The 24,774-nt window shown below is 43.2% G+C and overlaps 1 protein-coding gene across 6 annotated transcripts in view; it reads right to left on the bottom strand.

The window, feature by feature from the left end:
- SEMA5B (semaphorin 5B) overlaps positions 1-24,774 on the bottom strand; it is a 335,078-nt gene that overhangs the window by 204,368 nt on the left and 105,936 nt on the right. For 5 of the 6 annotated variants that reach the window (XM_054043657.1, XM_054043659.1, XM_054043655.1 and 2 more), the window contains one exon: positions 18,273-18,334. The exons of the other annotated variant lie outside the window; for it this stretch is intronic. The gene's annotated coding sequence lies outside the window, so the exon portion shown is untranslated. The remainder of the gene's footprint in view (positions 1-18,272; positions 18,335-24,774) is intronic. 6 annotated transcript variants of the gene reach the window in all.

Genomic DNA, 24,774 nt, shown 5'->3' with positions numbered 1-24,774 from the left:
CCCAGTTGCAAACCTGAGATCTGAATCTAAAGTTTGAAGCTATTCAAATCGGGGTTTTGGTTCTGGCTCATCTGTAATTAAAAAGATGTACAATCTTCCTGAGACAGTCAACAATCTCCACTGATTTCGAGATCTGGCTTTCATTAATTTCATTAACATCTTAAATGCATTCTTGTTGCTTGTTCTCATGCTAAAGAGCAAGCAAAATAACAACACCCCATGAACTAATTTATCTTTGTCTTCATGAGGAAGCAGATACAGTATCAGACTCATGGGCATACAGGCCTTTTGTATGGAAGAGGCTAGGAAAGGGAGTTGTACTCGTGTGAAAATTTCATCTTGAAAAAAAAAAGATTGAAACTCACAATTTCAGTGCTTTTTGGGAGCTGCATAAAATTCTTAGTATTAATGAGCACAAGCATTTATTATTATTTGCAGCCCTTGGCTCAGGGAAATCCCGAACAATCAGGATCCTTATCTGATCTTTCCAGCAATCTGTATTCTCAAAAACTCAACTGGAAATCTTGTAAGAAGTAGCCTAGTTCTCATGAGATTTCCAGCACTCCTTGCTACTGGTCAAGGAAGAAATATTGAGAGGCAAATTCACTACTGGCATTAAGTGGATGTATTATGTGGTATTTGAGTATCCTGTTGTGTTTTGCATTTAAAGCCATAGCTCCAATTTGAAAAGGCAGCAGCAGAGTGAAAATGAAACAGTTTGGAAGTCACCCAATTTTTTTCAACCTAACTAGCATCTCAGGGTACTGAAATTTGGAGCAAACTTTTAATAAAACTTCTTATTGTATCTAAACTCTTTTGCCCAGCCGGAGCCGTTGACCAGTACTGGGGTAAGACAAATTACCCATGGAGTTAGCTAGATGGCACTAAAGCATACTTATGCTTGGAATGTGACTGTCTGGAGTACAATACTTGTTGCTGGTTAGAAGTTCCTGGAATAAGTTAACTATTCAGCTTTGTGATGCTGTTGATTTTTTCCCCAAATTGGAGCAAATGGTATTGCCTCCACTTAAAGATTTTTAGTGGCAAGAGAAGAGGGTGCTTTTTAAGTGCTGTCATCTTACTTTAAATCTACTTTGAGGTTTAAAAGTAAAAGAAGAGTGGAGAAAAAAGTTGGGCTTAGAAAGATAAACCCTCTCTTCTCACATGAGAATTAGTTTTAATTAAACCACCACACACAAATTATAATCTGCACATAAAACTTAACAATATCACCTAAAATTCTCAAAAAATGCAAATTTTCTCCAGTGATTTATTTGTGCAATTGTGAGTAGGGAGAAAGCACACAAAGCTTTTAAAGGTGAAGATCGAGGTAAATTGTGTGTCAGACTATGCAAAATGAGGGAAGGGGGAAGAGGAAGGAACAAACACATTCCCTGGCTGGGAAGTTATTGAATGCTCAGAGCCAAAGAGGACCTAGCAGCTTGGAGAGGAAATTCCTACAAATAACCCCCTGATTCAACCCCATTTCCACTTCAAATGTCTCTTCCACTTAGCTAACAGATGAAAAAGTTTCAGGGGTAGATGGAGGATTAGATTGGTGGTTTAAAAGGTCATTGCAGAAAATCAGCTCTAAGGTAAGCGAAGTTTTGCAATTGGTTAGATCCTGTGTGTTTCACACTTGTGTAGAGCACTGGGAATGAGGTAATCGCTTAGGAATGTGTGTGGTTGGATGGCCCTGAAAAGAGAGCCACTCAGTTACCAAAGCTCTGTGCTGAATATTCACGCCACACACACAATCATTTTTCTTGTTAAGTGCCTAGAAGAATGGGAACATTACAAATGCAGTATCTTTTTTGGCTACAAGTTTAGCTACTATAAAAAGATATTAAAAGACACTCCCTTCCCCCTCCGCCGCCAAAGCAGATCTGGATATACAGGATTTGAGAAGGAACTAACAGAAGAAAAAAGAAAATATATTTCAAATCTAAAAGAGGATTTGCCAAACAATAAGAGGTTTAGAAAATGACGATGTAACAAAACCATAACAAGTATTTTAAGATTTGGCTATATGAAAACAGATCAGCTCCCCCCCAAGTATTGGGTCATATCTGCTGACCTTATATTAACCAAAACAAGCATTTACTTCTGTTAAGACAGCAGTCAGTACAGCCATGGGAAAGCAAACTAAGTTCTAATATCAACAGAACTGTCAAGTCAATTTCTGGTTGTGGAATCTTTCCTACCGGCAACACAGTTAAGATAGGCAAAAAGAACACAGCTTAATTTTCCAATGCCGGGTAGTGTTTGTGGTGCTGGCAGTTAGAAGGGTAATTTTTTGCCTAAGATACTCAGCAAATTTGTTATGAAAAAGGCATTCAAGGCCTGATCCAAAACTCAATGAAGTCAATGGAAAGACCCCAATTCACTTCAATGAACTTTGGATTAAGCTCTAAGAGAACAACACGCTGAAGCCACAATATAATTAAACTAGCTTTTCTGACTATTAGTTGCCCTTTAGCAACAAGATTAGATAGATCATCTTCTCTTTGGGCTAGATCCAACTCCTGCTGAAATCAATGGGAATTTTTCCATTTACTTCAATGAGTATTGGAAAGAGGCCACTTGTTTAGCCCTGTAGGTTCAGTTTTATGCAATTCTCCCCAATGGTAGAAAGAAGATGACTCTGCAGAAGAATTTCTAAATCGCTGATATCTATGCAAGAAAAAAAAATTCACTCAATTGTGTGTCTCCTTTTAAAACCTTAACTCCACACATTTAAACTCACAAGACTATGCAAGATTCTAGAGCCAGAGGATTTCTGGATGATTAATCAGTAAGATATGTTTAAATACCAACCCATGTTCTCTTAAGGGAAACAACCAGTCCAACATGTATCTCTTGGCCTGCTTTAGTTCCTCTATAATATACTGTTTAATAAAAAGTGGGAGGAGAGCCCATCATCTTAAAATCCTCCATTACAGCTCTGAAGACTTAGACTCCAAAGAAGCATTTGTGTGTATGTGCTCAGAGATGAAAAATCATTAAGCACATGAACTTTCTACAGCTCGGCAAAGTGTGTTCCAAGAAAGCCACCTGTTTCATGCCAAATGGCCAAGATGCTAATTTGTTATCTTCAATTTCCAAGGACACATTTAGAAATTTCCTGGATATCTGACTAACATTACAGAACTGGTATCATTTTCCGTGACACAGGAGTATGTGAATGATCCTCCCTGTCCCCCACACATGCCAATGAGTTATTCCTATAACCACAGACAACCTGCAAGGCAAATGATGAGTTTCAGATGCAGACACCATACTTGTAAGAGGAATAATATTTCAGTAATACGGACACGGCACCCGAATCCTTACATGATAAAGAGGCAGTAGCAACTGCTTACATTTAATGACCAAGTCACCTTTTTCACCTGAAAGTTGCATTTTCTTCCGGCACCATTCTTCACAAAGCCCCAACTGCTTCACACCGAGGAGAGGGAAACATGACATAGAACTGAAAACACACACATTGGGCCAAATGATTCTTAGTTGCAGCTACGTCAATTGACAGTAGCTGAGAATCTGGCCCTTAGCACTTCTGTTTGTGCCCCCCATCAGAGGGTACTGAAACACTTCAAATGTAAATTGATGAAGCCTCAGAACATTAAGTAACCCCCCTCCATTTCACCTGGGAGGGGGGGAAAAAAGAGTGAAGTTAAATTACTTGCTCAAGGTCACACAGTGAGTCAGCTCACCTATAGGTTAGAACCCCTCTTCAGCTCTTTGTTCTGGGTTCTAACCTCAGCCCACATTCAAAATGTCCTTGTCTCTGATGACTATCTCCAAGCACTTAGAAACAAGGCATGAAACTTTGACCAAGAGGAACCGCTTTTACCTTACACCAGTTAAGTTCATTACCTTATTTTAACGAGAGGCACTGCCTTGAATACCACCCCACCCCACCCAGCTACACCTGAGTTTGATCACACCTAGAATCACTACATCCAATAGAATGAATGCCCTCAATGGAGCATAATGGAGCTCATCTCCAATGTAAGGCAACTAAAGGATTAAAAACTTCCAAGTGAAATGACATTTATAGTTTCAAATTTGTTCCAATTACACACACTTGAAAGGAGACAATTAGGGACTACACATAACAATTATACTAAAAAGTCATTTTCTTTTCAAATGTCTCATCAAGTTTGTTAATATCCTCTGATGTTGGTGAAATGATCCCTTGTTAACATTTCCATTTATTATTGCTGTTCCATTAATGAGACCACACAAAAAAACCCCACCTATAGTGGAGGCCCATAAATATGCTAAGAGTTAAACTCAGGTAGCCTAATATTGTGTGCATTTTATGAGCACTGCCATGTTACAGCTAGCATTCAAAAAGCGCTGAGGGATGGCTTTGCAGCATAAGTACCAGGTTTGAAATACCCACATTCAAATCCCAGCAGGGTCAACTCTGCTATATGTCATGCCATAGTAGCTGGATGAGTTGAGTTCCATTTAGTTCATTGTGCAAGTGTCTTTAGGGTGAAACCTTCAAATTAGAGGTTGCATGTGGCCATTTAACATCACAGGGCACTTTCTGCAAGAGTAGGGATTTGACTCAGTGTCACTGACTGAAATTCCCCTCCCCACGCAATTACAGAGAATTGCTGCTGTCACCCCTGAGTGGTGGAGAAAGCAATTTTTATCTGTCAGTTGTTTGGAAGGTATTTTCGGATCGTCCTGAGAATCAAAGTAAAATCCTTTTTGTTACTAAGCATCCTTTTAATTTATATCAGCTCATTGTGGCTCCTCCGCTGAGCTTCCACAAGTACCGGTGAACATGCTCCTCAGGTCAAGCAAGACTTCTCCTAAGGCAAATGCCATTGCTGTACTTGGATGTTCAATTCTTAATGTTTCACTTCTTGTCTTCCAAACTTTTTCAAAAGAGGAAAGCAGCAGCTTCTCTCTCCCTGTGAGCAAATAGCAAATCACATCACAATATGTTGCTTCCCTGATTCATGAAAGGAAAGGTCCATTCATCACGGGGATGTCTTATCACACAAACAACATTTTTGTCTTCTAATATTTTTCTCTCTAGTGACTAGTTACAATAAATCCTACCTAGTTTTCTGTGCAGGGCTGAAGGCATCAGGCGGATGCTAAGGGACAGATCTGTGGCCACACTTCCACTACAGGTATCGTCTTGCAAGGAGAAAACTTGTTTTAAGATGATTTGCAATTTATTTCCCAGGAAAGCCCAAGCTTAGAAGCAGTATTTGGTTTGCACTGAGGTCTTGCTCCATTGGTGATGAGAGAACTGAACGCTTCATGCTCCTTTTATGCGTTAACGGAAGAAATAATCTAAATTAGCCATTTTTCTGGTGCATTACAAGTGGGTTTTAAAAACGGGATACCTTCAGGAAGATAAAATAAAATGAAACATAAAAAGAAGCCTATTTAATGACAGCACAGACTATTCTAATAAACCTATTTCTTTGATAAGCAGACTCCAACTGTCAGCCTTTTATCATCTGCAAAAATGCATAATGGATCTTCTCTGTTTGCTTACAGTTCCAAACCTTCCTCCCTTCGATCAACTAGCATTTTTGCTCCAGTGCCTACAACAACAATAATTTCTAGCAACAAACTCAGATTCCCCCTCAAGCAGTGCCAACCCAGCCATGGGCTCACTGGTTATCTACAAATGCTGCACACGCAGACTGGTGAAAGGCTGTGCAATGCTTTTCTTGTCCCGAGTTTTCCTGCCTTTCAGGCAAACTGTCCCCACGGAGGTGGCACACATGCTGCTGAAGCCAACACTATATGTTTAATCGTAGCCACTGTGAAAGGGCAATAGAGTCTAGTCTGTGCATTCTGCATTGCCATCCCCTACTGCAGCTGCTCAAGTGAGGCAACTTTGGAGGGTTATTAATTCCCATATTAATGGCTGGCCTTTTCCTCGTTAATGAATCATGGGATCCTGAGTGTTTCACTCCTGCTTTCCCACATCTCTTTCAATTCCTCTATTGTAAATAGATAAAGTCATTATTCGGCGGAAAAGGGCCCCCATACAACACATACTTGCAGCACTTTATCTAGCTTCATGATTCAATTGCTCATTTTTTTTTCTGCTGCGTAAACAAATCTTGTTCCAAAAAAACCAAAAATGTACAGCAAGTTCCAGGAAAACTGCTGAACTGGCTACTGCCTGTGTGCACTGTTTGCTCTAAACCAGTTAGCCTGCCACATGAAGGAATGATTCAACTGCGATTTTAAACTAGGTTAGTAAAAGTATCTCAGTCCCGATCCTAGCTGATTTGAGATGATTATTTCTCAGCTATGGATTTGAGAAAGCAACGCTGCCAGACATCATTAACGTAGGGGCACTTTATGCAAAATGCAGAGTACCATACCAAGCCATGTGAACCTGAAACACCACCAGCTTTCCAGTTTTGAATCTTTCAGGCACTTTGCTGAAGTTCATGTTTTATTTCTTGGATATTAGCGGGACAAACTCTCAATTGATGCTTATCAGCATAGTACCACTGAGTTCTGATTCCACTTGCATTAGTGCAAATCAATAGCAACCCCACAGAAGTCAATTTGCCAGATCTTCAAAAAAGAAGTCTTTGGCGTTATCCTAGTCTACACCAGCTGGGTATCTACTATCTTCAGACTGAAAGATGCTCAAAAGCTTGATATTTTTATTTGCATTAACAAACTTAAAACAAAATTAAAAATTTAATCTGTGATAAAATCATCTGGCAGCCATTATAAGACATGCTGACCCAGATTCTCATCACCTGTTTGTCCACTAGAGTAAATCCATTGACTTCAGCAGAGATCCTTTATCCTCTCATCCACACATTCATGAGATCTACTCCAAAGTAATACTTTACATGGACTGAATGGTGGTGAAAGGCACTGGACTGATAACCCTAGAGTCCTCAATTAACTCATAGAAAAGGTACAGCAAAGGCATCAGGGACCAAATTCACTCCAGTGAAGGCCTTTGATTTCAGTGGGGTTGCATTAGGAATTAATTTGGTCCCAAGGATGTCTGCTTTCCCCAGCACTGCCGCTCACTCTAGCCCAGGAGGGTTCACCTCTAGGACTGAGTGAGGGGCCTGTTTGTTTTGAATACTGCACTGGGAACATTCTTATCGTTACCAGCAGGTATGTGCCTGTACAACTAAATCATTGAGTATGTGCCGCCGCCACCACCATAAAGAGTTACAAAGGGCCGGGTTCAGTGCAGAATCCGTGCTGGCGTCTCACAGTGCAGACCCTGCTAGATGCCCCCCCAACAGTGGGGAACAAGCCAAAGAAGAGAGCGAGGCCTACCTCAGCCTATAGACTCCCCTCCCCATCTTACACCATATACAATTCCAATATTCAGTAACCATCACCTACCCACACATACACACCCCCACCGCCCCACCCAGGACCAATCCCAGACCATCCTCCAGTTCACACTCTCATTACTAGAAAGAGACACCACGCTCTTGTTATCCTCTAGGTGTGCTCAAAGGGCCACTGTCCAAAAGGCAGAAGACACTGGCTGCTTGGAGATACACTGATTCAATGCATCCCACGAGCAGTCTCCTATGGATCTTGCCCCATCCATAAACTCTAAGTTGTTCCCACCCACAAACCCTACCAGAAAACCCTGAGGCGGAAAGTAGCAGTAACATCACCTACCATCCCTCAGGGCAGATTCCCCTTTGGAAGGGGCAAAGCCCGGGCTGGCACAGGGAGGTATCGTTTACACTTCACTGAACCGTCTTTGATGGATCTTGCTGAAGGTTTTGAGAGTTCATAAACGAACGGCTTCTCTTTCCAGCACCAGCAGTGTCAGGATGTAACACCGAGGTGTTTGGAGGCAGTATCTGATCTAAAGCTAAAACAAAAGAGCTTATTTCCCCTTATCTGAGGGAGAATCCAGTCAGCCTCTTGGGCACATATTTGAAACTACAGTAAGGCAATCAAAGTCCTGGCTGAAATCCCAAGATCCAGAAGAAAGCAAGCCTGTAAGATAGGCCGTCTGGAAAAGAGCTGCAATGAAAGGCGAGGTCTGGTATAGGTCCACAGCAAACGTGGGAGAGCTCACTCACATGGGAAGCAGCATGGCATAATGCAGAGAGCACTGGACTGCAAGTCAGCAGACCAGGCTTCTTATTCCGGGCTCTGCTAGGACCTGTTGAGTCCCCTTGGGCACCTCTCTGTGATCTCATCTGTAAAATGGGGACACAGATAGGAGCTAAGTATTGTTATTAATAGCTCATGGCATGCCAGCTCCTACATGTCCTTATCCAGGCAACAACCCCACTGAAATCAGCACTAGATTTGCCTGCCCTAAGTAAGTGTAATGGGACAATATAAGAACAAAAGATGAAACTGGGGGCCTTTCTGAGGCTCTCTAGACTGCTGCCAAATGCAGTCCCCATGTTCGCTGTCGCAAAGCAAAGCTCAGGCCTGTTGCTCTTTCACAGATGCAAATATTGCTCCATCACGGGGCCCTAGGACTTGCTTTGGCTTCTTCCCTCCCTTCCCCCTCTCCCTGCCCCCGCATAACCAAAAACCTCCCCATTCAGGATTTCAGAGGGTGCTGATTGATGTGGGGGGGGGGGCAGGGGAGGGGAGGAATGGGAACCATTTCTACTGCAGCTATAGTTTGGCTCCAACCTGGAAAGCCTCTCTGCTTCTCCCCCACACTCCCACCTGGGGAATTCAGCTGCTTGCAGAGACACTTGAAAAGCTAAAAAGGAATAATAATAAAATAAAAAAAATAAAAAAAGTTGGCTGGCGCAGCCCAGAAATCGGAATTAAAGGCAAGCTGCACACCTCACCCCAGTGGCTGCAGGATTTGGAGCCAACTCAGGGCTGTGGAAACAGAACGTTGCTCTTTGTTAACAAAAATAAATAACTCCTCACTTTCCCCTTCGGGGCATGTTTCTATGGAGGAATAAACCTCCACGGGGAGTTTATTATGTGTACATGAGAAGTGTGCCTCCTACTGAAAAACAGTAGGGGTGGTTTTCTCCCTGCGAGTCTCACTCGCGCCCTTCCACCACCTCTTTATTTATCCCCCAGGTTCTCCCCGCCGCCCCCATTTCTGTAACAAGTGAAGCAACACAAAGGGACATTCAGGTAATTTCGATCTTAGCTGCACAAAATGACACGGCATTCCCCCTTCCTATATAAACGATCAGTGTGTGGCCCGGGTTTCATTTGCAACTGTAAATGAAACAGGCCTACAACTGTGTTTATAATCCTCCTTAATTGAATTTCTGTGACAAAACCCAGACAAAATTATTACCCTCAAGTTAGCAGCTTGCTCGAAGTCGCCAAGGGTTCCTGGAAAGCTTTTAGAAACACATGGCAGATTCTGATGCCATGCAGCAGTACTTTGGTGTCGCTAATTTTTTAAATCTATTTATTTATTTATTGGGTCGAGGGTGGGGAGATACAGAGGTAAAGATGAGGGGAGCAGGGCTGCTTCACTATCAGGGCCAGCCTTAGGGTCCGACAGACCCCAAGCAAGAAAGAATGGAGGTACCTGGGGGGGAAGCACCTACGGCAGAATCCAACCTTAGGCAGTGATTTTGTGCTATGTTCAAGGCATTCGCACAGAGGCGTTAGACAAAAACATAAAACACTCTTGCTGGAAGGTTGCAATCCTACCCTATTTCTTAGGATTCAGAATGATAACACACAAGAACCCAAGCACAGAGAGACCATGCGGGCTGCTCCCTAATACAGAGAGGCACATCGGCTCTAGGCTGGCTCTCTGCAGATGCTCCACAGGACTCTTTGTTGCTTTTTACAGATCCAGACTAAAACGGCTACCCCTCCGATACGCTCTGCAGATGGACTCCAATTGCACACTTTCCTACTGAGCACTGTAGCCTACAAGTAGGACCAGGAAACCTCTTAGAAATGTCACAGATTCCAAGTTCAGAAGGGACCACTGTGATCATCAACCCTTCCCTCTTGTAGAACACAAGTGTAACAGGGTGTTCTGGCCCTTTAAACTAAGCAGGGAAGGGAGGAGGGAGAAACCCCATCTCAGGGGTGTTGGTGTGAGCACAGCCCCAGGAACCGATTGAACTGGGAAGAGAAGAGGTGGTTCCAGCCAAGGACTTATCAGTGGAAAGGGGAAAATTCCAGGACTTTGTTACTTTAAGGGACCAGGATCAGAAGTCTCATAGCACAGGAGGGGCCAGGGCTCCCCTCTCTCCTAGCCAATCGTGAGGAGCTCTTAGAAGGAGGAGAATATATACACACACCTCTACCCCCGATATAATGCTGTCCTCGGGAACCAAAAAATCTTACCGCGTTATAGGTGAAACCGCGTTATATCGAACTTGCTTTGATCTGCCGGAGCGCGCAGCCCCGCCCCCCGGAGCGCTGCTTTACCGCATTATATCCGAATTCGTGTTATATCGGGTTGCGTTATATCGGGATAGAGGTGTACCTCTTCCATACCCAGAACAGGGTGCACCCCAAAAGAGGAAGGAAGGCAGAGCCAGAGAGCCATGCTTTTGCTGGGCAGAATAAAGGCTCCACAGATGACAGGAGCATTGGAGATGGGTATGAACTATGGGGTTGCTAGGATGGACGTTATGTTTGGGACACTGAGTCCTATTTTGAATTACTTTGGGCTACTGACCCAGTTTCAGGGGAAACCTGATGAACTGTACCAGGGGTAGGCAACCTATGGCACGTGTGCCAAGGCAGCACGCAAGCTGATTTTCAGTGGCACTCACACTGCCTGGGCCCTGGCCACCAGTCTGGGGGGCTCTGCATTTTAATTTAATTTTAAATGAAGCTTCTTAAATATTTTAAAAACCTTATTTACTTTACATACAACAATAGTTTAGTTATATATTATAGATTTATAGAAAGAGACCTTCTAAAAACGTTAAAATGTATGACTGGCACACGAAACCTTAAATCAGAGTGAATAAAGGAAGACTTGGCACAGCACTTCTGAAAGGTTGCCGACCCCTGGACTATACTGTACTTCGTAAGGGGCCCCAAAGAGAGGGGACAGACGGAGGGAGCTGCAGAAACACCTCTGGCCACAAGAGGGAGTCCCTGCTACAACAGGCAATAACAGTTCCCCAAAATAATTCCTAGAGCAGATCTTTTAGAAAAACATCCAATTTTGATTTAACAATTGTCAGCGATGGAGAATCTATCACAACTCCTGATGAATTGTTCTAATGGTTAATTACTCTCACCATTAAAAATGTAAACCTTATTTCCTGTCTGAATTTGTCTAGCTTCAACTTTTAGCCATTGATTCTGTGATAGCTTACAATTTTAACACAATTTTCCAAAACAACACTTTTGCCTCTCCTGCTCCAGCTACTGGAAAAGGATAAGGCACTGTCCTGTTTTTTGGAAGAGGAGTATTATTTGCAAGTTGTTGTGGTTAGAGAGGGAGACTCAGAGGCAGAGGAGACCCTCAAAGAGGGGTTTGTATTGTTTATTCCTAAATCCAGAGCTAGCCAAAATTTAGGGGTTTCTCCTTCAAAATAACTCCCCTGGTAAAAAATTTATTCATTTCCTTAAAATAAAAAATTGACTTCTGTAGTAAACATCATTCTTAGAAAGAAACAGAGCACTAACAATAATATTGTGCCACTGCTAAAATATTCTGGGCTTATACCATGAGAGCTCTTCTTATTGGAAATACTGTTTCAATAAAGGCCCTGTTGTTTTGAATTACGTCTGGAATAGGAACATTAAATAAAGCCCCTAATATTACTGAAAATTCATGCAAACTCTTCCTCCAGGTGATTACAGTGTTTTTTTGGAGGCTGCTTCAAAACTTCTTTGGACACAGGTTCACGTTTGCACCAACTTCTTGTGTCACATGCACTGATTTGGGCACTGACACACGTGCCACATTTAGCAATCGTTAGAACACCTCTGCAGCTCTCTGTGCCGGCTGGTAAACTGCAGCAAACTAGTGAAGTCATCTATTATGTCTCAAAGCCCACCATTAATATTTTACTTAGCATTCCCATTGACCTCAGTAGGAATTCTGCCTATGGACTGACAGCAAACAGAGCCCTTGATGAAAAGAACAGGAGTTCTTGTGGCACCTTAGAGACTAACAAATTTATTTGAGCATAAGCTTTTGTGGGCTACAGCCCACTTCTTCCGATGCATGTAGTGGAGTTTGACAGGGAGGAGATGGAAACAAGTCAGCCCAAGTCAATGCAGTTTCCTAGGTTGCCCCCAAGTCATCATGGTGATAGTTGTTCTTTTGAACTTAAGCTGGAGGAGAGACAAAGAACGGGTGGAACTGGGTCAAGAGAAACGGAAAGGGAAGAGCAATGGCTTCAGAATATCCCCCACTGTAGGCCACAGCAGCTCCTTCACAGACAGCTGAGGTTCATGGGTATGTGGAGGAGTTGGGGGTGGGAGATTACACAGACAGTCTGTGTGGGAATCAAATCCCTCTCTATTAAATTAATTCTATCCTCCTCAGTGGTGGGGTAAGACTCAGGCACAGGTGGTGGAGAAGACTAAAAAGCAACATAGCTCATGGAGGAGAAGGGAAGACCAGGCAGCAATGTTCAGCAGACAGGTCCACAGAACTTGGCGATACCACCTGACTGTTGCCAGACCAGTCCTCCTCCCCACCTACTTTAGCGCTAAGAGTTTTTAGGAGACATTTCCCCTCCTGTGGAAGCAGCAGGAGGTGACAATCAGGTCCTATCGTCCCTCCTCAACATCTTCTCTGCTCAGAATTTGCCATTACTTGCACTAACACCAGTTTGTGAGAGAGCTGATTAGCCCTAGGGTCTTCTCTTGTAAATTTCACCAACAAGCCACTCATGGCTCTCTAGGTAACCTTTTAAGAAGCATCTTTTTATAGGGTATAGTCCCTGTTTTTCCCCAGGCCATGAGCAAGCTGCACTGAACACCTGGAGCAAAGTGAGACAGAAAGGCAATATATTTACATATATAAAAAAAATCAGGGCAGGAGACCAATGCCCTCCGGAGCAGGTGTAAGGGACAGATCTGGGGATAAATCCATGACTGTGCTGTACCACTGCTGCAACACAGGGAAAAAAAGGAAAAAAATTTAAAGGGTGATTAAATGCTTTGAGAAAAAGCAATATATTTTTATGTACTTGAAAAATCCATTGGCAGTGAATTTTCTGGTTAATTGGTTTCATCTTATTAAACTAAAAACGTATTTGTAAAAGCCAGGCCTTTTTGAGCACAAGTTGGATTCCTGCACCAAAAGCCAATACAGCATTTTGCAGACAGAAAGCTAAGCACTGCAAGCCAGGTTCCATTAGTCTGAAAGCACAGCATTTGCCACACAGAAGAGAAATGGAATGGAAAGGAAAGCTTGATTTTTGTAAAAAACACACCGTGAAAATAAGCTTGTTAATCCATTTCCCCCAAAATTGCAGGCCCTTCTCTCAAGCAAACTCTGCTCAGAAAACTTGATAAACATTTCAGTGCAATAATTTGATGATTTATAGATCAATCTTTTGGTATCTTTCCCTGCACATGTCACGTTCAATTTCTTCCCCTCATTAGGCTACTCTCTCTTTCATTAAATAGTTCCTCTGTCTAACTTGCCAAGGAACTGCCAATGGGCCCCTCATCTTACAGAAGAATAGGCCCAGTTTTACCAATGGGAAAGGGCCTCTAATGTACCATGGACAGAGTACAATGAAGCATGGAAATTTGCCTGTGTTAATGATGCTATTCCACATTGATCGGTGAAAACAAAATCTTTAATAGCTAAATGACATCCAGTGTTTCTATAGCCTGTTGAATCTGAAAACAGGGGAAGCAAAAATCGGTGTCCCTTGAGAGGTGGAATCAAAGAAGCTGCAATGTCCATTTTTTCCAGGTCTGGCTGGAAACACTGGCCAAAAAAAGAGAAAACCCACACTTTAAGCATGTTAGCAGTTTAAAATCAATGGACATTAAGGTTTTGGATTAATAAACAGATGAGTGTGTTGTCACAGTTCAGGGCAACGGCACCTGAATTTCCCCTCTGTGGTCCATCAAGGTCACCCACTCGCAGACTTCCAGCTTCCCAATTGTTGCCTCTCTTGGATGGAGACCCACATCTCACTCCCTTCTGACGAGAATATGGCCAGGCTGCATAGCTCCCCGATTGCACTGTGTATTTCCCAACAACGGCAGTCTGCCTAAACAGACCTGCTTGCTTTCTCTTTAGAGACTGACAGAGTGATTGCCACAGATATAAAAGTTACCACACAGTTCTAAGCAAGCCTACTTTATTCTTAAGGTAAAAAGCGTTACAGAGAAAACAATAAAAGAACCTACATGCATCCTAATAAGCTTGTCAGAGTTCACCCTATCATGGATTCTGGCAGGCCCAGTCCTTCCAAGCCTATCCTAAGGAGTACTTGTGGCACCTTAGAGACTAACAAATTTATTTGAGCATAAGCTTTCGTGGGCTAAAACCCACTTCATCAGATACATGCAGTGGAAAATACCAATTAAGTGGGTTTTAGCCCACGAAAGCTTATGCTCAAATAAATTTGTTAGTCTCTAAGATGCCACAAGTACTCCTCGTTCTTTTTGCTGACACAAACTAACATGGCTACCACTTTGAAACCTATCCTAAGGATTGGGGCCCTCTGCAGACCGGGGTCCTGTCCGTGTGCTGGATCAGGAAGAAGGCCCTGAGTCCACCAAACCCAGGTTATTTATCCAAAAGTCTTTTCTTTGCCTCTTGTTCTCTGGAGAATTCAGTTCAAACAGCTATGTGCATTTGTCCCCAGGGGGGATTGCTACAATGGCTGATAACCAGGAAGTTCATTACCTTCTCTAGTAGGGTGGGGGAATATGCTATATACAATGCCACCACACACACAACTGCATTTTTCATACAATGTACCCCAAAAGATATTAACCCTAATTCAGAAAATTTAGCTTAAATCAATAAAGTGTATCTTCATTCCATAAGGTTTCTTCAGGATACTGTCAGTTTGTCACATATGTACTTACGTTTGCATATGCTATACACATATACACGATTCATTACACAGCACAGTCGAAAGCATTAGTGCAAAATATCTTTCACCGGTAGAAATAAAATCTGTGATGCTTATTTTTAAGGAAAATGGAGCAAATCATTGTAAAAAAAAAAAAAAAAAAAAAAAAATTCACCAACATCCTTTGACACTTTTAGTTACTAATCCCATTAAGAACCCATCCCAAGACTTCCCAGTTCAGCAGAGCACCTAGCACATATTTAAGTGTTTGACTGAATCCCAGCCTGAGCACAACCTAGGAAGTGTTGAGCACCCTCAACACATTGGATGCTCTGCATCTCTCAGGAGCAGGCTCTCTGGGTTGCTCAATACAGGCGATCTTTGAATGAAATTAATGGAGAATTGTAGTCAATGGGCCAAATACAGCTCTCAGGTGTGCCTGGGTAAATCTGGTATAACACCACTGACTTTGATGGAGTTAATCTGGTGTAAAGGTGGAGAAGCTATGAGCAGAAGTGGATGCAATATGTTTGGGACTACTTAGGACAATCACTGAAGATGGGAGGTCACAAATGAAGTTTCTTCTACAGGTTTCACAATTTAGGAAGACTGAGAGCTATGGTTTACACCAGGGGTAATCAATTATTTTTTGTCAAGGTCCAAATTTTTTGGTCAAGGTATAGTCAAGGTCCAGACTCCAGAGAAAATAATACAAACATAATAATAATAATGATGATGATAATAAGTAAATAAAAAGATTTTGTAGTCCATTGAAAAGCGCCGGGTGGTCTCGATTTGGCCAGCGGTTTGCCTGTTGACTACCCCTGGTTTACACTGTAGTTTATGCTAATCAAGGTATTTGATTGATATTTCTGTTATAGAAACCCTTATTTTCAGGATATTACAATTTGTCAAAAATTCATTGGATTGTTTAAGACTTCATAGCAGTCCAGATTTTCATAATACAATAGGCTTATCTAAACTACTGCTAAAGTCGATGTAACTTACGCCTGTGTGAAAAAACCACCTCCCCGCCCGCCAGACGTAAGTTACTTTGGCTTAAAGCCATGTCTACACTGCACTATGTCAGCAGGAGACACTCTCCTGCTGCCATGGCTTCTGCTCTTGTTAAGGTGGAGTAATTATGTTGACGGGAGAGCGCTCTCCCATCTACATAGCGCTTCTTCACCGCTGCGCTACATCGCTGCAGCGGTGCCAATGTAGCCACGGTAGTGAAGACAAGCCCAACAATAAAGGGTCATCAACGGAGGTCAATAATAAGCATTTTAGGACTCTTTAAATACTAGTTTACTCAATAAACCAGACTAGCACTAAAGGGAAGTGTTAAGAGTCCAGGAAACGAATACCTCACACAGCATGTTAATAATTCCCTAATATGTTGTATTCTTAGCCTTTCTTTGCTGATCTGAAATATCTGACTCAATATAAAAAGCTCCTTAAATATGTGTTTACATAGTTGGCTCAGTAATCTACTTGTAGAAAGTGGGCTTTTGTGGGGGACGGACATTTTGGTTTTCTTTGAACACTGCTTGAGTTACACTAAATAAATGCAACGAGGAGTCTGGTGGCTCATTGTTTTTGTGGATACAGACTAACACAGCTACCCCTCTGATACTAAATACATTAATCCTTAAATTTCTTGGATAAATTTTGTTTTTGTCCTCCTCATTTTGGGTCCCACATATGGCCTGTGGCAATTTAAGAGTATAACTGTCACGAGGAATATCTCTGTAAGTAACCAAATAACTATGGACAATTCTGCAACAGGTCCCATACTTCACTACTCATTTAAGCAAACTCTGATTGCAGTCAAATACCGAAAGCAAGGACTACAGGATCTGATCAAGTAGTTATTAGTCCATTCCAAATCTGGGCTCCAATCTTTCTCCTAATGAAAGCAGTTGAGGATCTATGCAAGGAAAGGCTAAAGGATTTGGCCTGTAATTTTGCAAAATCCATGATCTACTTTTTGCTGTAAGTGGCTGATCAGATTTTCATTGTGACCACTAGAGAGTGGGTGACAGCATGCATAACACAGAGGAACCTATAAAGTTAATCACTCTTATGCAACATCATTTTTCACATAGTATTCTCTTATTGTCTTTCCTCAAGCTCTTTCATATTTGATCTCCTTGTGAAAAACAGCCTTGCCTACTGATATTAAAAAAAAATCACAATTTTCAATGCCAGGGATTGAGTTATCCGATAAGACCTGCCCAAAGCCATCAACAATGACTGAAATAATGACTGGAAATGGTCTTGTCTTCATTATAAGTGGTTTGGGTGCTGAGTTTTCCACTGAATTAAATGGAAATTGAATAGACCAGCAAATGAGATGAGTGGAAAGCGTAACATAACGCTTAGGAAAGAGTTACTGAAATTCACAGTTAACTATTTAATTCAACCATAAAAATTAGAAATGGGACCAACCAATAAATAACAGCACGATATTTCCTTTTTTAAACTCTCTCCAGCCCAGGGCTAATAAATCTAACCAGGTTTATGCCTCAAACAGTTTTGCTGACATACAAGAGGAAGAAAGTTTGTGGAAGGAGAAGGCAACTTCCCATTATGGAAGGTATTTTTGGATGTAATGAAAATTTTAGGCTAAATGCCAGAAACTTTATTCCCCAAAGTATAAATGGTGAAAGGCTGAAAATATTTTATTTTTAGGTGCGAAAAGCCTTTACGGGGCTCCGATTCTGACACAAAGTGACAAAAGGCCGACAAAACACAGTCAGGGCTGGAATGAATTCGAAGTCAAATTCATTCCCAGTGTAGCATCACTTAAAGTAGGTCTCCTCAACATGTCACTCTAGGGTTTAGAGACAATATGGTCTCCTTGGTTCAAAGTGGAATTCCTAGTGATATCGATGGGACCTCCACAAACAGGCAGAAGGCAGCCAACACCCTTTGCTTGTTCTGTGCCTGGGTATTGCATGCCAAATTTTGGTAATGTATCACTGCCTTTTATTTGCTGCTCATAGATATTAGTGCTGTTTTTATTTTTATGGTTCTGTGCCCATTCCTGCAATAATGATGGATTCACTTGGCATTCCACACCCAAGCTAAACAAGCCATTTTGGGAATTCTTAAACAAGAGAACAATAAGCTATGAAAGCAAAATGTCTCAACTTGCACCTTCCATTTTGGAACTATATGATCTTACAGTCATTTCCTTCCAAGCTTTCTGTAGAAAGGAATTCAGAAACAGAAGGCAGGTTCTAGCAAAGAATAGGGGAGGACGTTACCATGGCTGTAAATAGAGTCTTAAATACTTACTGCCTCTGCATCACTGGTGTGTCACATTCAAAGTCACACTCAGGGAAATATCCTGTAATAACCTGAGGAAACACCAAAGAAAATGGTAAGTGGGGAGAGGACACACTGGACCAGGTCTCAGCAGAATACAGCAAAGACTTTAAAAAAAAAAAAAAAGCATTACTATTATTTAAAAATAATTATTTTTAAATCACCCTGATATTTTGAATTAAGAGTTAAATACAGAATAGGACAAAGACTACAAAAACGTTTCGGTCAATGTTCATTTCAATGTGGCTTCGTAATTTGCTTTGCTTGTGCACACTCCAGTTTTGTATTTGCTTTCTGCATTTATCCTAACCGCAGTTTTAGAAATTTTGCAGAAACAATAACATATCCAATTTTCAAACAAATGCTATGTGTATGGCCCCCCATTACCGGAGTATCTGTGCACCTCCCAATCTTTAATGCACTCATTCTCCCAGACTCCCTATGAGGAACGGCAGGGATATTATCACCATTTTACAGATGGGGAACAGAGACACAGAGAGGCTAAGTGACTTCCCCATGGTCACAAGGGAGGTCCATGGTTGAATCCAGATCTGTGAGGTCACTAACCACTGGACCATCCTCTCTCTTGTTGTGAGAAGCAAAATTTGTAAACAAGTACATTTGCTCCATACATCTAATTCTTGAGAATTATCTTCACCCATTCAAGAAGCAGAAACATACGACATGTCCAATCCAAACTAACCTACCCGGCTCGCATTTAGAATTCCATGAAAGTCTCACAATGGGTTTGCAGAACTGGAGAAACTCTTTAGCTGCTTGATGACAGTGAAGAGGCAAGAGTAAGCTATTAATAGTATGAAACTGGATTGCGGTAGTGTCAGAAAGCTTCAACCCATTTGGACCCCCTTGTGTGAAGTGCTATACAAACATAATAAATGACAGTCTCGGCCCCGAAGAGCTTACAGTCTAAATGACAGTCTTGGAGGTTGGAGACTTAAGTAAGTAGACAGGCAGGACCACTACAATAAGGAAAAGTATAAGTTCTTTTACCAAGACTGGTTGTGAGTGCAATTTTTAGCCAATCAGTTACTCACTTTGGGACAGATTCTGATATCCTTACCCACATCGAATAGCGTCTTACTCCATGAGAAGTCTCACTTAAGTCAATGGGAGCACCCATCTCTCTCTAGATATCTACCTGCCCGCCCCCTATCGCTGTACTATCTAAGTACCTCACAATCTTTAATGTATTTATCCTCACAACACCCTGTTTGGTAGGAACACCTATTATGCCCATTTTACAGATGGGGAACTGAGGCCCTGAGTTGCTAATTGACTTGACCAAGGTCACATAGGAAGCTGTGCCCTAAGCACTGGGCTGTGGACCTCCCAAAGAGAATGTGTCACTTGTCATGAGCAAAGGGTATCAGAACCTGGCCCTCTGAATTTCTTGCTCATCTCTGATATCTGATTATCCTCCCAGTAGAAAAGACTCTAAAGCAGAGGTAGTCAATAGGTGAACCGTGGGCCAAATCTCGACAGCCAGATGCTTTTGAACGGACTCCAAAATATTTTTATTTACTTATTATCATTATTGTTATTTTTTTTATTATTTTCTCTGGAGTCTGGACCTTAACTATACCTTGCCCAAAGAAAGATGGACCTTGACAAAAAATAATGGACTACCCCTGGCTCTAAAGTGTGTAGCTCTTGCAGATCTTACAGCAAAAAAATAATAGTTCTAATAATTGCAGCAGCATCCAATCTGGGAAAAACAAGGAAGCTGCAACAACAGAAGAGCATTCACACCATTGGCAGAGAGGACCGAGACAATTGTTTTCCCACAAGAAACTTCATTTATCATGTCTCCACAATGCAGAAGCGGCTCTCAGGCCCTTTTTTGTAACATTTTAAACCTGTCACACACACAGGGTCACACACCCACCATCAGCTTTCAATTTCCTTCCCTTCCCTAATTGTGCTTGTGGGAAAAACTAGAGGCGGGGTTTTTGGAGAGGAAATCTCCACAGGGTTCTCCCTAGCTGTTCTACCTGGGGCTGGACTCAAACGCTGCAGAGCCCAAGAGCTTTCCCCACAGGCTCTATGGCGACATGGGCATTATTGAAGTCGCACTAGCAATGACGCGCCTGAGGATTCTCCTCAAAAAGGGAAGGACGTGTAACTAACATTCCGCTCAGATGATACAACCGCTGCATACAGCCAGTGGGGGAGGACCATGTGCATTCTCATCCCTGCAGATAGCCCACCCAATCTCTTTCCAGCCTCACCCCCACTCCATCCTTGGACGCCTCTGCTTTAGGGCAATGTTACACAGCCACCCTTGACAGTTCATTAGACCATAATATATACAAGTCAACTCAAGCCTTTTAACTCAAGAAGGGGGGGGGGGGAGAGGAGAGAGAGAGAAGAGGAAGGGGCTGTCTAAAAGGCATGTTGTAGCTCAGCCACCAGCTACTGGGTTCAAAGCAGGGATTGCCAAGGGGATTTTCATGGCCGCGTGATGCAGGAGGTCAGACTCAGACAAACTGAACAGTCCCTCTGCCCTAAGATGTATGAGTCTATAAACTAACTGACGCGTGTGTTTGGAAGCAGTGATGTGTTTACCTAACACTACTTAAGAAGTCAGATTTTGAATTCCCTCCCAAGTTAAAGGATGAAGCTGTTCTCCTCTCTCAGTTAAAAAATAAACATGATTTATGGATGGGATTTTCTAAGTCTGTCAGGTTATGTGGATGCTCTATTCCCACTAATTTTAAAGAAAACTGGGGTTCAAGTCCCATGTGAAGCTATGAAAAATCTCAGCCTCCATGTTTTGCACAACCAAAGACAAGAAATTCTAAGCAAAGTATGACAGTGAGTGTCAAGAAGGGACTGTCAGAAACGTTAATAAGTAGAACTCCATGGAAAATAAGGACCAAACCTCACCCTGAACACGATTTCATGCTGGTTGCCATCTTGGCCAACACACCAGAGCTTGAACTGAGGACCTCCAGAATTAAAAGCACAAACTGCTATATCTTGAGCTAAAGAACCAAGCCACTCCTCCTGGGGCTAGAACAGAGTCATATTTTTGGCCGATCAGGCACAGAGAAGGACCTGTAATGCACACTCCCCCGTGGGTTACACAGGCAGCTCCCACTGGCTTTAATGACAGTCAGATGCTACCAAGGGCAGAATATTACACTGAAGAGCACTACCTTCAAGAAGCAACAGCGGTGATGTAGAGAACTGGGAGTCCGCGGACATGGGCTACACTCCCAATTCTTCTACAAACTTGCTGTATCATCCTACTCAAACCCCTTTGCTCCTCTGCACCTCTGGTTTCCTATGTGTACAGAAAGGATAATGATGTTTGCACACCTTTGTGAAGCATTCTGAGAGTTGCAGACAAAGATCTATGAAAGTCTAAATAAAGATGGAGTTTTGGTGTTAGAGTATAATATACCTAGCTTTGTGCATGGCTCTCTTCAGGATAGCATCTGAGCAATGTCATGATGGATTTTAATTCACACATCACCCCTATGAGGTAGGAAAGTACTATCCCAAGTTTACAAAGTAGATTAAGTGCCTTGCCTAAAGTCACACAGGAAGTCTATAGCTGAGTTAGGACTTGAACCCAGGTCTTCTGATTCCAAGTCCAGTGCCCTATCTACTAACCCATCGTTCCTTAATCCTGGGCAACCTTTGAAGCTCCCAATGGGTGTGCAAGGAACAAAGACAAACACAAGCGGTGAATGCAATGGCTCAGATCACTTTGCATTAGTGTCAGTAACATTTAAGCAAGGAGCTGTAGGATTAACTTGAAATGAAAGAGTTGGTTGAATATCATGTTTGGGTTACTACATAAAACCACAAGAAAAATACTGTAACAATGTCAACATTTTCCCCTCCAAACTAATCTGACCCCTAACTGTTCAGTGCTAGACTCCCAGCCCCACCACAGATTCCCCATGCCTGTCACTTAGTTGCATAGCAAGGAACATTAACATGGCAGAAAAACCAGCCACAGATCATCAGTAGCTGAAGTCTCATGCATTATATCAGTGGGATTGAAGGGGCAGCATATGGTTGCACAATGAACCAAAAGGGAAACAGAAAAGCTAACAAGGTTCAAAGACAGACAGCTAACTTTTCAAACTGTGCAAGCTTTTAAGACCAGGTTTATTATTACAGCTGTGATTGCTTGTTGAACAAAGTGGTGTTTTCCCTTGTAATATTTCAGAGTCCTTTTAGGAATCAGAAAACACCTCCAGCCAAGTACATAAGGAGCAAATAGATAATAATGTAAATGAACCAATAATTTAAAGTCAGTGGAAGGTTCCTTGGGTTAACACTGAGAAAAACCTGGGTCACGGCTTCAGGATTTGATCCTTTGATAAGATCCTGAGTGCAGAAAACCTGCACCCCTTTGGCTTGTACAGTGCTGTGCACACATCTCACACAGAAGAAACAGTTACTAACTTTCCGTAAATGTTGTTCTTCGAGATTGTCTTTGAAATGTTGCTCATGTCCATGCCAATGTAGGCGTGTGCTCGCCCCAAGCACCGCTGCCAGAAAGCTTTCCCTCAGTGGTCGTTGGGTTGGCTCTGGTGCCCCCTGGAGTAACGGCCTCATAGCACCAGAATAAAGGGCCCTGCTCCCTCATTGCCCCTTCAGTTCTTTCTTGCCAGCTAACTCCAACAGAGGGGCAGGCAGTGGGGATGAGGAATTTGGAATGGACATGAGCAACACATCTCGAAGAACAACAGTTACGGAAGGTTAGTAATCATTTTTTCTTCTTCGAGTGCTTGCTTATGTTCATTCCAATGTAGGTGACTCCCAAGCAGTTGTGCAGGTGAAGGGTTCGGCATTCACTGGCATGCTGACTGTAACACCGCTTGGCCGAAACCCGCATCGTCTCTAACTTGCTGGGTGATGGTGTAGTGGGTCACAAAAGTGTGGACTGATGACAACATTGCCGCTCTACAGATATCCTGGATAGGAACTTGAGCCACGAACACCGCCACTAATGCTTGAGCCTTGTAGAATGAGCTGTCAGCAGAGGGGTCGGGACTTGTGCTAGGTCATAGCATGTGCGGATACAGGAAGTGATCCACGATGAAATTCTTTGGGCCAAGACTGGACGGCCTTTCATTCAGTCTGCAATGGCTACAAAAAGCCGAGAGAAATCAGTACTGGGCTCTGTGCTGGGACCTTGTCTCTGTTCCAAGGGAGGTGGTGAGGGAACTCTCGACTCCGATACGACGGAGTAGGACCTCCGGGACTATAGAACAGCCACTGTAGTGGCATCTGTCACTGCACCGGTGGCCACGCTGTTGGCGGAATGCCCTGGCTCATGTCGACCGTCAGGTAATGCCAGTTGGAGCAGTGTTTGCTCCTGCGGGAGGCATACAACTCCACCTCTGAGTCCGACTCTGAGGAGTCGCTTGTTGGCGACCAGGGTGGAGCGATGCCGACCGATATCGGAGAGCAGTGCCGGGAGGGAGAAGACTATGCTGTGGCATCATGGCTAGCCTGCCTTTTTGAGGGCACCTGGGGTCTCGGTGCCGCGGTGGCCATTGCCTCCAGTGCCACTGCTGACAGCTCCCAAATGGTGGGGGATGGCAGTACCGGGAGTGAGAACAACTCCCTTGGTGCGTCAAACACCTCCAGCATGGACGGTAGCATCAGGGTAGTTGAACTCCAATGGCTCTCTCTTGGTGGAGAGTCCAAAGGTGCCAGACTCAACAGTGTTCTTACCGGGACCGGACTCAACGATACCGTCCGCACCGCTAATGTCTGAGTGGCTTGGCACGGGTCACACTCTGCCAGCATCTCTATGTCTGACCAACCTTGGGGTTGGGAATCGCCTGCAGTCAGTTTTCCTCTGCTTCTTTTTCGGCACCGGCAATGGATAGCGGTGCCAAGAGTCCGGTGCAGGAGTGGTCTTCTTTAGCGGCGGGGATGACTGTCGGTGCGGGAAGTCCCAGGAAGCAGAAGCAGAGTCCTTCCTTGGCTCCAGAGAAGCAGAAGGGCCTGCACCTCCCTTCGAGACGCTGGGGCGCTGCTTACTGAAGCACTCTGTGTCAGGTCGGCGCGACGCGGCTCCGAGGGCGGGCGAAGTGCTGCCTCAACAAGGAGGAACTTGAGTCTGGTGTCCCTGTCTTTCTTAGTTCTAGGCCTGAAGCCCTTGCAAATCCTACAACGCTCCTGCATGTGGGCATCCCCCAGACAATTGAGGCAGCTGGAATGTGGGTTACTATCTAGCATGAGGACTGAGGCATGCCGTGGCACTGGGGAAGGGCTAACTCCGGTAAGTGGGGTCTGCTAATCAGTGTTCACTCTAATTTTTTCCACCCATGTGCGGAATGAATTGTTATGTGCACCAATATGGAGATGATGTGTGACACATCACCTTCATATCAGTGCACACAACAAAATGCATGTGGCGGGGGTGGAGCCGAGAGGTTCGGAGTGTGCTGTGCCGCCCCGGCCAGGTTTGGGATGGGGT

The sequence above is a fragment of the Malaclemys terrapin genome, chromosome 11, assembly GCF_027887155.1.
Source record: "Malaclemys terrapin pileata isolate rMalTer1 chromosome 11, rMalTer1.hap1, whole genome shotgun sequence".
NCBI classification, from domain to species: domain Eukaryota; kingdom Metazoa; phylum Chordata; order Testudines; family Emydidae; genus Malaclemys; species Malaclemys terrapin.
The sequence above is the reverse complement of the archived record's forward strand: the minus strand, read 5'-3'. Positions and strand labels throughout refer to the sequence as shown.